Source organism: Canis aureus, chromosome 1 (assembly GCF_053574225.1).
Source record: "Canis aureus isolate CA01 chromosome 1, VMU_Caureus_v.1.0, whole genome shotgun sequence".
Lineage (NCBI taxonomy): Eukaryota > Metazoa > Chordata > Mammalia > Carnivora > Canidae > Canis > Canis aureus.
Genome location: NC_135611.1, coordinates 91,335,375 through 91,349,085, shown reverse-complemented (window position 1 = coordinate 91,349,085; position 13,711 = coordinate 91,335,375). Strand labels below are relative to the sequence as shown.

The 13,711-nt window shown below is 44.1% G+C and overlaps 1 long non-coding RNA gene across 1 annotated transcript in view; it reads right to left on the bottom strand.

Moving 5' to 3' along the window:
* Positions 1 to 10,606: 10,606 nt before the first annotated feature.
* Positions 10,607 to 13,711, bottom strand: part of LOC144289626 (uncharacterized) — a 34,051-nt gene continuing 30,946 nt past the window's right edge. The window contains exon 4 of the long non-coding RNA XR_013357469.1: positions 10,607 to 10,929. This is a non-coding gene — a long non-coding RNA (uncharacterized LOC144289626). The remainder of the gene's footprint in view (positions 10,930 to 13,711) is intronic.

Genomic DNA, 13,711 nt, shown 5'->3' with positions numbered 1-13,711 from the left:
CTAATGCACTCTCTAAATGGCAACGAGATGTGCTTTCTAAAATGCAGATGGGATCACGTCATTCCTCCAGTGTAAAAACCCCTTAATTGCTTTCTGTGCTCTCAGGATAAAATGGCAGCTCGTTGGAGTGACTCAAGAGGTCCTTGCCCATTGAGAGCTCCCCACTCCCTTCAGGTCTAACTTCCTGTCACCTCCACACTTGTACTTCCTTTGGTATACGCTGCTCCTTCCCTGCTTCTGAGCCTTCATTCCTGCTGCTTCCTTGCCAACATTTATCGCTTATGACCTTCCACTTCTTTAATTCAGATTACTTTTCAAATCCCAGTTTAGATGTTGCCTTCTCCAAGAAGCCTTCCATGATTCTAGAGATCAGGTTAGGCGTTCCTCCTATGAGCATATACTACATTAGCACTTGGTACAGTCTGCTGAAATTGAAGTTTTTTCCTCTGTCACTGGGCTTATCACCTTAAGGGCACGGACTTGTTCATTTTCAATTGCAAAACAGCGCTTAGTACTGCATCTGACACAGGCTTGATATTCAGATTGCTTATGCTATGTACACTGTATCCAAAATACCTACCTGTCGATTAAATAATAATGGCATCAGTGGAAATTCAGTGGGCAATGAAGCCTTATTTGAGGTCCCCAATGCATTATACTAATATGAAGGCAGCTGAGAATTGTTGCATATCTTCTTGTAATCTTTTGTCCCAGAGGCATTTTAATGGAAATTTGAGTCATTCTTTTCAAATTCACTTCCATTTACTTTACAAAATGACTTCAGCACCTGTCTCTCTCTCTCTCTCTCTCTCTCTCTCTCTCTGTACCAGTGTTTTGGAGGCTTTAACATTCCTCTTAATGACTTCATTTCCACTTGGCCTCAACCACACCAGCTGGCCAGACCAGAGTCACACAGAACTGTCCCATGTCTGCATCTAAGACTCTGAACTTCACTTTGGAAACTCTGCTTCCTGTCCTCCCATTCTCTCACCATCAGAGTCAGCATGTCCAATGCCTTCTTCTGGCTTCTTGAAGCTTCCTGGTTCGGGGTCTAGCCCACCTGTTGTGTCACCTTGCCTCTCTGTTACGGACCTCGACACCGGCTGTTCTGACGCTGTGTCTGCCATCATATCCAGATCCCTCAATCTCTTTAGATTTAACCACTTGTCAGTGGTTTGGAACCTGCCATGGAGGGTTTGCTAGGGCAGCAACAACAACTCTAAGACGTCTCTAGGATCAATGTCTTAAGATTCAAGCAGAGTTTCTGGACATCAGAAAGGCCCTCAATTAGTGGGGTGCTGGGTGGGTGGGACAAAAGAAATTGGGAATGTGTGTGAAGGCATTTTGTGGTTGATACAATGACAAGGGAGCTTCCTCAGCATTTAGCAGATGGGAATTGACAGCGTGCACAGGTAAGAAAGCAGTGTCCTCCCCTCGCAAATGGGGACGGCCCCTCCTTCATACGGTATCGCCACAGCCACGCTGCGCAGGTCCCCAAGACAAGTACCATTTATTCCACTTTTTGAGCTCCTTTGACAGTGACTCTTCAGGACCACCTGGGTTTGTAGTAGGTGTTCAAGAAAGGCTTGTGAAAAAAGAGTTCTGTGTCCCTACAAAATTGTATGGGATGAGAGTTTTTGTGGCTCGACCAGTGACTTCCCATTGACATACATTTTAATTTCAGAGGCGCTTTATCTCCACTTCTGATTGACTCTTAATTGGCAGTGGCTCCTAGCACTGAGAAAGCTCAGTTATTAAAATGGAACCCTGCAGGGAATCCATTTGTAAAGCGATAAATCCTTTTATAGTGTGAATAATCACCCATTAATTGATCTGGTTTGTAAATTTGAATTTTCGTATGCTGCATTTTTTCCCCTTAAATGTGGGCACAACCACAGTCTCCTTACTATCATCTCAGAGTTCAAGAAGGGTCTAACATGGACAACAGTTATTCTGTCTCACAACTGAGTCCTTTCTAGGAACTTCCAGGCTTTCCCTTCTATTAACTTCTTTTATAGGACATCTGGAACAAGTCTATTTAAATAATGATTCGTTGCTTGTGAAACTATTGGTCCGTTCACTTCGTTTTAAAAAACAGCAGAGAAACTTATTTGTCGCTGGGGTTCTCTGGGCTGCTCCTCACAGATTTTAAAATGGTATTGTTTCTAGAGAGTTTTCTCTAATAGAGAAAGGCTGTCCGCCTCCCAAACTTTCTCACTAATGAAACAGGGTCTCAGAATGGCCCGCAGAACATTGCCACGTAAGTATCGGTGGCTGAGATGACAACAGAATTCAGATCACCTCATCTCTCATTACAGAGCTGCCTCTTGGGCACCTTGGGTGGCTCAGTGGTTGAGCATCTGCCTTTGGCTCAGGTCATGATCCCGGGGTCCTGGAATCAGGTCCCACACTGAGCACCCCGCAGGGAGTCGGCTTCTCCCTCTGCCTATGTCTCTGCCTCTCTCCCTGTGTCTCTCATGAATAAATAATAAAAAAAAAATTATTTAAAAGGAGCTGCCTCTTGACTAAAGAACATTTTCTTATTTCTGTGGAAGTGTATTCAGGATGGCTTCCCATGAATGACATGATGCTGTTTTGAGCAATGGTCACCCAGCAAGTCACCTTAGAGAGTGTCACAGGTGTCTGTCTATATGGCCCATTCATATGAATTCCATTCCTAGCTTATTTTCTAGAAATGAACTCTGTTACACTAGGCTTTCCATGGGTAAACCCATGCTTGATAATATTTTGCCCTGCTGCTTTGGGTATTATAACAGTTCATGCAGAAAGTACTGGATTAGCCTCATCATAGATGATGATGGGGGATACAAATGTGCACGGAATATTATTACCAATAATTATAGAGGGAACAGTTAGCCTGGTGTTCAATCCAGGATGCCCTGGAGTGTAGGTTATAACAAAAAGAATCTTAAATGGTCTGAAGATACCTGTTTCTCAAGTAATAGTCCCATAGGGGTCTTGGGTAACATTAATTAATATTTAGCATAACTACAGGAGGTTTTTTTTTTTTTTATTACTTAAGGTTGCTATGGCATGCTTTTTTTTTTTTTTTTTCATTTCCATTTCAGCTTTTTTTCCCCGCCCCTTTCAGATTGACACGGGCATCATTCTCTATAATATATTTTCCTTCTATTATTCTGTCCTTGGGTTTATTAATCCATCATTTTATTTGGCCCTGCTTTTCAAATGTTAGATATGAGCAGTGATATTTGTCTTGGCTAGCAAAATACACGGGATGTGAGGATTCAATCTGAATGCGTCTTTCTTAGGTTCTTTTATGTCTCCACGAGAAACCCGGGAGACATGCCTCCTCTGACTTCATTCTCCTCTGCCTAACCCCCTCCCTATCCATACTGGAGCCAGATCCTGAAAGCTGGTTAATTATTTCCCCATCCAGGAGGGTGGGAGAAGCAGGGAAGGGAACGTACAGGTTTATCAGAAAAACCTAAGTGGCGCTGCCTCAGCACAGTGGCCTCTCCACCCAAAGAGTGGGTTACAAGCTAGAGACAATAACATTAAAAGCAATATTTCTGTCATGAGGCCTTCTCAGAGCTGTGAAACTAACCTGCTTGTATTTTTTTTTTTCTACAGCCCCATAAAAGGGCTCGCAGCCAGAAAGTACAAATCCCATAGGCTGCTATTATGCTGATGACAGTGAAGAAAGGGGGAAAATTGTTTCGTTGCTGAATTGCAGATATAATTATGACATTTTATATATTTTGCAGCCTGTACCAAAGAGTTGTATTAATATCTACTATGCCCTATAGCAGGAGAGAAGTTAGCACCTTAATGCAGGGCACTCAAGGTTCTGATTTTGCTCAGATTGAATCCCCTGGGCTATTTACTAATATGAATTTTGTGGTTAAAGGGAAATTCACAAGCAGGTGATAATGGCTGCATCTTTTGCAGGACCAGCTGATTCATACAAATCATTCGTCCCGGCGCAGGGAGTGAAGCTAATTGCGCTTGGACAATGTGTCTTTCACTGCCAAGATCCGCAGCCGAAGAAGTCTGCTTACTTCAGCCAAAGATGGATACAATGGAGAAAAAAATTTAAATACGTAGCCAGAGCTCACGAGAGAAAGGTTTGGGGGTCAATTTGTTGGGCTTGCAAATCAATGCAATTATGACGGAAGAAGCCGAAACTTCTGTGAGTAAGGTCACCTCGTAGCCAAGTGCTTGTCTGTCGAAGACGGGTGTAAGAAGGAAAACCAGAACCCGAACCAGAACATCCATCGTCACGTTCCAGCGTGGCTCAGACCGCCAAGGCTGGGGTTGGTGATCCAGTCCATACCTTATATTGAAAATTAAGTATTCCTGGTGAACAGTGAGCCAATAAATATACAAACAACATTTTGGGAGATGCAGAATAGACAGGGAAATAAAATGTATAGTAATGAAATATTCATAACCTTGCATTTTATGGACCTCAAACACTGGTTCCATGATTTACACTATTTCTGTATGTAGTAGTATGGGATCTGCCGAACAATAATAAAGATAACATTAGGATGCTACCGCCTTGGTGTCACGGAGAAGGGAGAATTAATCGGCGTCGCACGATCGCTGTAAACTCGAGGAAATGGAAGCACATATAGGTGGTTGCTTCCCTGCACACTTCACGCTTGGCCCATGGAAATGGAGGAGATGAGAAATACAGTAATTATGAAAATGACGTGTGTCAGCACCCAGCTCCATACAAATACCCACATTACTCTCCCAGCTGGGGGTTGCTCAGGGGCGCTGGTACAGACCAGCTGCTCCCAAGAAAAATGTGGCGGTGATGACTTCGCCCGGAGAATTACCTTTCGAGGACATCTCGGCCCACCGGGCCCCCACGCTCACCACGCTGCATGGAGCTTGGTGGTCTCCTTGCATAGGAAGGGGTGACCTGGGGTCTTGGCTCTGGCTCTTGCCCTGGCGCCCTGGCCCAGCCCGGGTTGGGAGGGCCGCGGAGGCGCAGAGGAAAACCCGGGAGGGGCAGGTGGACAGCCCCCCGTCCTGCTTCAGAGGCCCCGTCAAACCTGCCTGCCCTCTCTCTGCGCCTCCATCTGAGAGCCAGCCTCCACTCTGGTTTCTCCTGTCCCAGGTGTCACGGCCACAGCTGCAGGCGCCGGGTCCTCCAGGCCGGGCCCATTCCCGCGCATCTTCACGGAGGCCCCGATCCCAGCGCCCTGGGCCCAGATGCAGCTACAGTAACGGGCGGTGCTCCGAGAGCACCAGCGAGTCATCTCCGCGCTTCTCCCACGTCTCCCACACTCGCTAGGGCCCCATTCGTCACCGGGACCCTGGTCCCACCCCTCCCACTTTTTAAATGAACAAAATCCATTAGCCGTCAACTTGCCTCTAAAGTATGAACCCAATACTCAGACTACACCCGCTACTAAAATTCCTATAGGGCAAGCGTGAATCATTCTCATTAACATTTCAGCATTTATCTTTTGTCACTTACCTTGTCATGGTAAGTCACCATCCCTGCCATGTTTCTTAATGAGACCACACAGTAAGCCACATTTCCTTCGGTTATATATTAGACTTTTGATGAAAATGACTCCACCTGCTTCTAGTTCTTTTGAGACTTATGGCGCATACTCGTTTCCCACACAATGACAAAACTTTTTGAGTGAATAAATGATCCATTACAGAGAGTCAGACGTTATACCCATACTGGTGACAAATACACACAACCAACAGATTAAGTAGAAATCTTGGGGGATAAATTGCTTTTCCTCTTTGCTCAAGCCTCTATTTCAATTGCTCACACCTGGGAGTATAGTGATGCACGAAGGGTCACAATAGTATATCCTCAGGAAGTGTTGAAGAAGCGAGTCAATGAATTTCAAGGTCCCAGTGAATTTTTCTTGCTTCTATGTGGGATGAGGGCAGCTGTCATGCTGTTCCAAAGGAATTAAATCAAGTCAAGAGTGGCTTAGTAGGAACACTGAGCTTAATTAAAATACAGTGTCTTATTCGATCTCCTAGAAGTATACTTTCTCCTAGGACTCTCTCTTTCTTAAATCAGAGGGAGAGGGACAGGCAGACACTGCACTGAGCATAGGGCCTGATGTGGGGCTTGATCCCGTGACCCTGAGATCGTGATCTGAGTCAAATGAAGAGTCGGATGCTCAACCAAGCTACCCAGGCACCTCCAGAACTTGTTAAGAGGAGAAAATCTTAGAATATTTTGGGCCCGATAATTCCAAAGTGTTTTATAGATACTGACAACATCCAAAGATTAAAAATGATGAAGGGTAAATCAATCATTGAAGGCAACTGTAGAAATCATCACCTACCTTGGGAAACCAGTGAAATGAGTTATTTCATTACTTAATGAAAAGCAACCATTCGTGGATCATGAGTCTCACCTAAAATACAGAGACTCTCCGTTGGGGCTGCAGAATTGGTTCTACACCCATCAAGTTAGATGGATGCCTCCAGCCACCCTGTCCTGCTACCCTGTCCATTGAGGGCCTCTACATTCCCTGAACATATTCCCTAAGACAGTCCTCAAGCGGGATGTACTTTATTCCAGAAAGGTAATAACAGTAGATCCTGGAATAAAGTTTTAAGGATAATAAGTTGCAAACTGTACCCTGTCCTTTGGTTTCCCCTCCTGCTGGCATCCTTATAAATGTCTCACTCTATAACATTTTGGTCTAAGTTGGATAAAACATACCTTCCTAGGGTTCTCTATTTGCTAATAGAAAAAGAGCTGAATTGTTGCCACTGAACTCGCTGTGAAGTGCTTTGACTTCAGGTGAGCTCACAATCAGCTTATCACTGCAGTGCTGTGATTTGGGTCATAATTAAAAGATTTTACTACAGAAAATGACTGTGCTGTTTGTACATTCCTTTCATGTCCTTGAGGAAGAACACCATCAATCACTTATTTGCCTTTTATATGAGTTTTTAAAGGCAGCACAGTGAAAGAGAGAAAGCTAGAGCCATAAAAGAGAGGCCTTCGTTTCAAATCCTGGTTCTGGCAATTAGGAACTTTGTGAACTTGGGCAAATTACTTAACACTGTTGAGTCTTGGTTTGTTCAACAGTGAAATGGACCATAGCATCAGCCTTTCAGGGTTTCCTGTGGATTAAATGAAATAATACATGGAAAGCATTGGATTTATAGGACTGTGTTTAATGCTGTCTATTATTATTTTATCTTCTATTCTTTCCTTCTGCAGTTCCGTGTCTTTTAATATTATATCCCTCTGTGAAGTGATGGGATCCTGCCAGGCCCTAAGTTATGCAATAAGAAGTTATGAGAATTCACGACATCAGTGAGCTCACTTTCTTTTCACTCATGCAATGGTGCAAGGATGCCCCATCCACGAAGCATCTTCCATTTCTCCATGAAAATCCCTCTTCCCCATAACCCATTCTATCGCTTTGCTTCTTTCCCTATTTGAGCTGTAATTTAACCAAATACTGTGTTACAGTCTGTGCATTAGATGGCATTCTCCAGGGGATCTGAAGCTCCCTGAGGGAGGCCCAGTTTGGTCCCTCCGTTACCGTACTATCATATTTGGGGTCCCCAAAATATTTATTGACTTGGACAGGGAATGCAATAAGATGTTCTCATGGACTTGGAAGAGTAAAGAAAATTCATCCTCTTTCACCCTTCAGTTCATTACTCAGTTGGAGAATCAATCTAAAGATATAATCTTTGGGCAGCCCAGGTGACTCAGCGGTTTAGTGCTGCCTTCAGTCCAGGGCCTGATCCTGGAGACCCAGGATCGAGTCTCACGTCGGGCTGTCAGGCTCCCTGCATGGAGCCTGCTTCTCCCTCTGCCTGTGTCTCTGCCTCTCCCTCCCTCCCTCTCTCTCTCTCTCTCTGTGTGTGTGTCTTTCATGAATAAATAAAATCTTAAACAAACAAACAAACAAAGATATAATCTTCACCATGCAACTTCAAGAAAAAATGGTCTGCATCCTTCTGTTCCCATTGGGAGGCATCTCAGGGAAATTCCCTGGGTTTCCTTACTTATTCATCTCCTTGAGGATGCCAGAGGGGATGTGCTTCATGATTCCTTCCTTCCCACCCTAAATACTACCTTTAGTACAACCAGAAAAAAAGATAAAGCCATGGTTCTCCATCTCATTATAGGTTTTATAAGATTCATATGTGGCCTTTGAAGGGCTGGTGAAGAAAAGCATGTGCCATCACAAACTATGATGAAGATATGACACAATCAGGCTGTGTTCTTTCAAAGACCTTTGTAAAATGACCTTGAAGATATAATTGTGCAGTGATGCTCTCTTCATAGACGATGAGAATGATTGCAGTCTTCATTTTTGGTGAAACTGGGAAATCAGGCTCCCTGACTACATAGGCTGCCCAGCCACCCTCCTTTCAGGGATAGGATCAAACTAAATACATTTTGAACACTGTGAGAGCTTTGGGTGGCTTATTCACTCCTTTAACACACCTTTTACCAACAAATATGGGTCACTGTTGCAGAGGTGCCAAGACAATGGGCTTTGGAAGCCCTGCCTGGTCTGAACTTTGCCTTAGCCACTTGCTAACTGGGTGACCTGGGGAAAGCTGTTTTACCTTTTAAAGTTGTTTTATGGTTTCCTCATTTATAGAGTAGGGAAAATGACAGAGCCCACCTCACAGGGTTGTTGTGGGGATTAAATGTGTTATCACAGGCAAAACATTTCTATAAATGTCCTGGCACATAGTAGACACTATACATTTAGCTAAAAAGCAATAACAAACCCCCCAAAACCTCAGTTTACAAGATACATGCGTTTGGGTGGCAGGTATTAAAATGAATGGGAGTTTACTGGGCTCAGAACCCTCATTCCAGTAGGAAGAAAGATACGTAAGCAAAAAATTATGGTTGAATTTGATCTGCATTTTCAAAGGAATACAGGGGCAACTTTATAGAGAGGGTAAGCCGGGCTTTCAGAGAGTAGTGAGTGTTCTCTCAGCAGAGAAGGGGACACTGGGCAAGAGTGGTTCCATGAAGAAGGAATGGCATGAGGGAAGCCTGAATGGATGAAGGGATGTTGTATTCTGTAGTGGCAGCTGCTTGGACATGGCCTGAGAAGAGGCAGGGTGTTTAGGGCAGCGATAAATGATGGGACCAGACAGGTTAGGCCAGGGATAGGTGGCAAAGCTCGCATAGGTCATGCTCGAGATCATCACTGACTGGCTTCCAGAAGAGGTGCTCAAGCCAAGGGAGGTCACGATCACGTAATGAAGCATTCATTTCTTACTGCATTCATGTTTAACACTCAGGGAGAAGTCATAATAACTAAGAATTATAACTAACACAGACATGGTTAATTTGCAGTCAAATTCCCCTTGTACTACTGATAATTATCCTGTTGCCCTGAGCCAATCGCTTAAAGTCTCCGATGTTCATTTTCATCAGGGTTGTTGGGAGGTTTGAGTGAGATAATATATGCTAGTACTTTGTGAAATGTAAAGGAACAGGGAACCACGCCATATTAAACAATAAGTGCATTTTAAATTCTTTTGGAATGAAGAAGGCATAAATTCAATTGAGTGTCATGGCCCCTCTTAGCAGCCCGCCAACAAAGTAGTACATCCTCCAGAGGACTAGGAGGGCCAATGCTTAATACCCTCAAGCAGAAAGGAAATGGGACCAGGACAGGGACAAAGCTGAAGGACTCTAAAATGTAATGGGCTTGCCTTCTGGGGAAGTGAAATTTTTCTCTTACTTCTATTCATTCATCTTTATTTAGAGAGGACACCTACCAACCACTTGGGTGCTATTATGAGGACCGGAGATGATTTATATACCAGTCAGTGTTGGACAACTACCAAGAGGGCAGTCTTTAGGGTGAGACGTGTCGTTTTGACCTTTTGCTTATTTTTAAATATCCCTTGCAATTTAGCTAATCTAAGCCTTAACTTGCTTATCTGTAAAGAGGAGTTTAATAATAATAGTAATAATAATAATAATAATAATTTCATCAGATTGTTTTCAAGATTGCACATGGTAACACAGTAAAGAGCTCAGCATAGTGCCCTGTTCATAATGAGCAGCTAGTCAATCTGTTGTCTTTACAAATTAAAAAAATAAAATTCAAATTGCTAGTGAATTACGTACCCCTGATGCCCAACTAGTAAAAGGCACACTTGGATTTTAAATTTAAAATATATGTGGCTCCAAAGCTCCTATTTTTTCACCTATATCATGCTGCCTCTCCAGATATGTCAGAGACCCCAACACAAAAGCACAGCACTGGTATAAAGATGAGGAATTGAAAGTGAGTAGAGATGATATTTCTAGATTGTCTGTCAAGTTTAGCAAAACATGTAAAAGTAAACAAGCAAGACCTGAAGGTGAGTTGCATATTTAAAATTCTTCCTTTTTAATAATCTAAGCTGTTATTATCATTGGATAAGAAAACACTAATTTTAAAAAACCGTATATGATTTTTTTTTACCCTGATGCATTTTTACCTCTAATGCAATGTACATAGTATAAATAAGTAATGTAATCAAGTTTACCTTTGGAAGAAAAAAGTTAATAATCTTACTGGAGAGTTGGAAATAAATGGTGCTCTTATTGCATTTATTACAAATCACGCAAATCAAACCAGCCCAACCTGAAACTCTATCATTTACATATTTTGAATCCCTTTGGGACTGTTCTCACTCTCCTCTGGACCTGCAGGCAGTGCATGATGCAGAGAAGCTGCATGGCATGGCGTTGAGAGCAAGTAGGAACTTCCACATCTGCCCGGTGACTTCCAAGGGCACTGGTATCCCTGCACTTGCAGCATGGCAGCTGGAGACCCCCAGGTGGCTGGACTGGCCTTCAGGGCTCCAGAATGAATTGTATCAATCAGGTCAGTGGGGGCAAACGGCTGACTCACACAAATGGATGATGGAAGGAAATCCACTGGGTTTGTGAGACCAAATAGTGACCTATGGGTAAGAGAGCAGAGAGGAAACAGGCATGGGTCAGAGTGTATGGGACAAATATCATAAAGAAGGGTAGAGAGGAAAAAAGAGGCAATTTGGGGCCCCAAGGGCCCTCTGCCGAGTCCTGCTACTGGGCGAGTTTCTGCAGGTCATGACCAGGTGCCTGTACAATGTGGCTCGAGGACTCCAATGAGACACCCACAGCCCTTATTCTCTGGTTTCTGTGCCTTCTTTTCACGCTGGGAATCTAGAGTTGCTAAATTAAAGGGATCTGGAGGGGCCCTTTTAGTCCTGTGCCCCAGCGCCTTGTCAACACTGCTATTGCTTATTCTGAACGTGGACTAAGCTCTTTCCACCGCTCCAAGTTGCTCCTCCTCCTGCCTTCTCTTTTCACCCATCATCCTTCTTCTTTCCAGCACGTTTTTTTTTTTTTTTTAGATTTTATTTATTTATTCATGAGAGACACAGTGAGAGAGAGGCACAGAAGAGGGAGAAGCAGGCTCCCTGTGAGGAGCCTGATGTGGAACTCGATCCCAGGATCCTGGGATCATGCCTTGAGCCACCCAGGTGTGCCTCCAGCACTTTCAATGTCTCTATCAGCAGTGCTCCCACCAAACCCAAACCAAACTGAAAACACTCTCCTTCAAGTCTGCCCTAACGCCCTCACATGGCCACCAGTGGTCCTTGGGGAATGTTCTGAGACACCCCTTTCCTGTCCCCCAGAGGCTCCCAACTCCTTCCCTCCTTGTGTCCCCTCTATAGGCTGTATGTCTGCCTATCACAGCATTTCCATGGAGTGGCATCCCAGGCTGCCTTCCCTTCCCTCCTCTCTCCTGGTGGTGGTGTTCCATGAGTTACTTCAGGGATGGGTATGCATTTCTCCTCTTTACAGTCCTGTGTCTGTTGCTGGGCCTGGGGTTGGATATGCTCAGGGTGCTGCAAGTTTTGTTGCATATTTGTTATATTAGGATTCTGCACAGAATCAATCACGGAGACCGAGTGGTCCTGAGGTCTACAGTCAGTAAGCCGGAGAGTCGGGAGAGGCTGATGATATGGTTCCGGTCCAAGTCCAGGGGCCAGAGAACCAGGAGAGCTGGTGGTGTAAGGTTCCAGACCAAGTCTGAGTCCAAAGGCAGGAGAAGATCGATGTTCCAGCTTGAAAACAGTCAGGCAGAGAGTTTCCTCCTATTCAGCCTTTTCATTCAGCTCAGGCCTTCAGAGGATGGATGGGGCCCACTCACACTGGGGAGGGCACTCTGCTCTACTGAGTCTATGGCTCAAATGCTGAGTCAATGGAAGCACTCTCAGAGACAGACCCAAAATAATGTTTAACCAAATCCCGGGCATCTTGTGGTCCAGTCGAGCTGACACGTAAAAGGAACTATCACACGCATCCACCATATTCAATCCCCACTGGAGGTTCCATCTCCTTTGGAAAAGCGTTAGCATCACAGCTCTTAGAAATTGCTCCCTTTTGCTTCCTCCAACACGTATTATCTGTACTATGTGACAGAAGACCTGATTGTGGCTCACATCTATTGCGCTGTATCTCATGAATTCTTTACTAGAATTCTTTACTAACATTGCAAGCTCCTTGAGGGTAATTAATTACTACATGACACACTTTTATCACACCCTTCATAGTTCTTGACTTGAAGCTTACACTTTAGTAAAGAACTCTGCTTGCTCATGGGACCAGAACAACAGGGGGAAGCTGTAGCTGGGTCTTGGATCATGTAGTGCAGACAAGAAGCACCAGTGGAAACTGGAGAAGGGAGGGACCCTCCATGTGTTCTGGGGCTAAAGTTTTTCCAGCTTCCTTTGCAGCTAGGGGTGATCGTGTGGATGCGCTCTGGCCACCGAGACGTAGGTGGACTGTTGTGTGGGATTTCCAGGGATGCCTTTTAAAGGGAGGTGACTCCACTGGATGCTGTGCAGGTTTTCCTTTCCCCTTTCCTCTTCTGATTGCCAGGATCCCAGACTGGATGCTGGAACCCTAGTAGCCAGCTTGAGGATGGACGCTACGTGCTAAGAATGGCAAAGCAGGGAGATAGAAGGGGCCTTGAGTCTTTGTAGTGCTGCCCTACCAGCCCTGGATGGCTCATTTCTGGACGTCTTTCACATGAAAGAATAGAACATTGTGGTTTTTAAACCTCTTTTATTTTGGTTTTCTATTTTATGCCGTTGAACATAATCCTCGCTGAAACAGATACAAATTAACACTTGCAAAAGGATCGGAGGGAAGCACTGCCTGAAATAAAGGCAAATATTCTTTCAGTTTTTTTTTAAACTGGCATTTTTAGTCATATCTGAGAAACAAGTGAACTGCTATCATCAGATATCTTTGGTATTACTAATATAAAAGATGTCCCTTTTATTCATTTCGCCCCCATCACGATGGATCCCTCAGTGATGTGGGGCTTTAGCTTGTCTTTCCACGCAAGGACGATTTTTCTGTAAATTAGAGCAAAAGGAAAAAAGCCTTGTAAATCATCTTTCTCACTTAACTTGCCCATTGTCCTCTCTCTGCAGGAAACCCAGAGGTTGCAGAGGAAAGTGGCTGGTGGAGATGCAGTCGGAAGAATAACTCAGTTTAGAAATGAGGTGAGAATAAGTGAAATTAATGTAACAGCAGATCTTACTTTTCTTCTCTCCCTTCACAAGCTTAAAATTGGGGAGATCATCGAGAGGACTCTTTGTTTTAAATGAGTGCAAAACAAGGACATGTCTTTCCGAGGATCACACTAAAGGAGGTGGTAAAAGGAGCGGACTCAGAGGATGAATA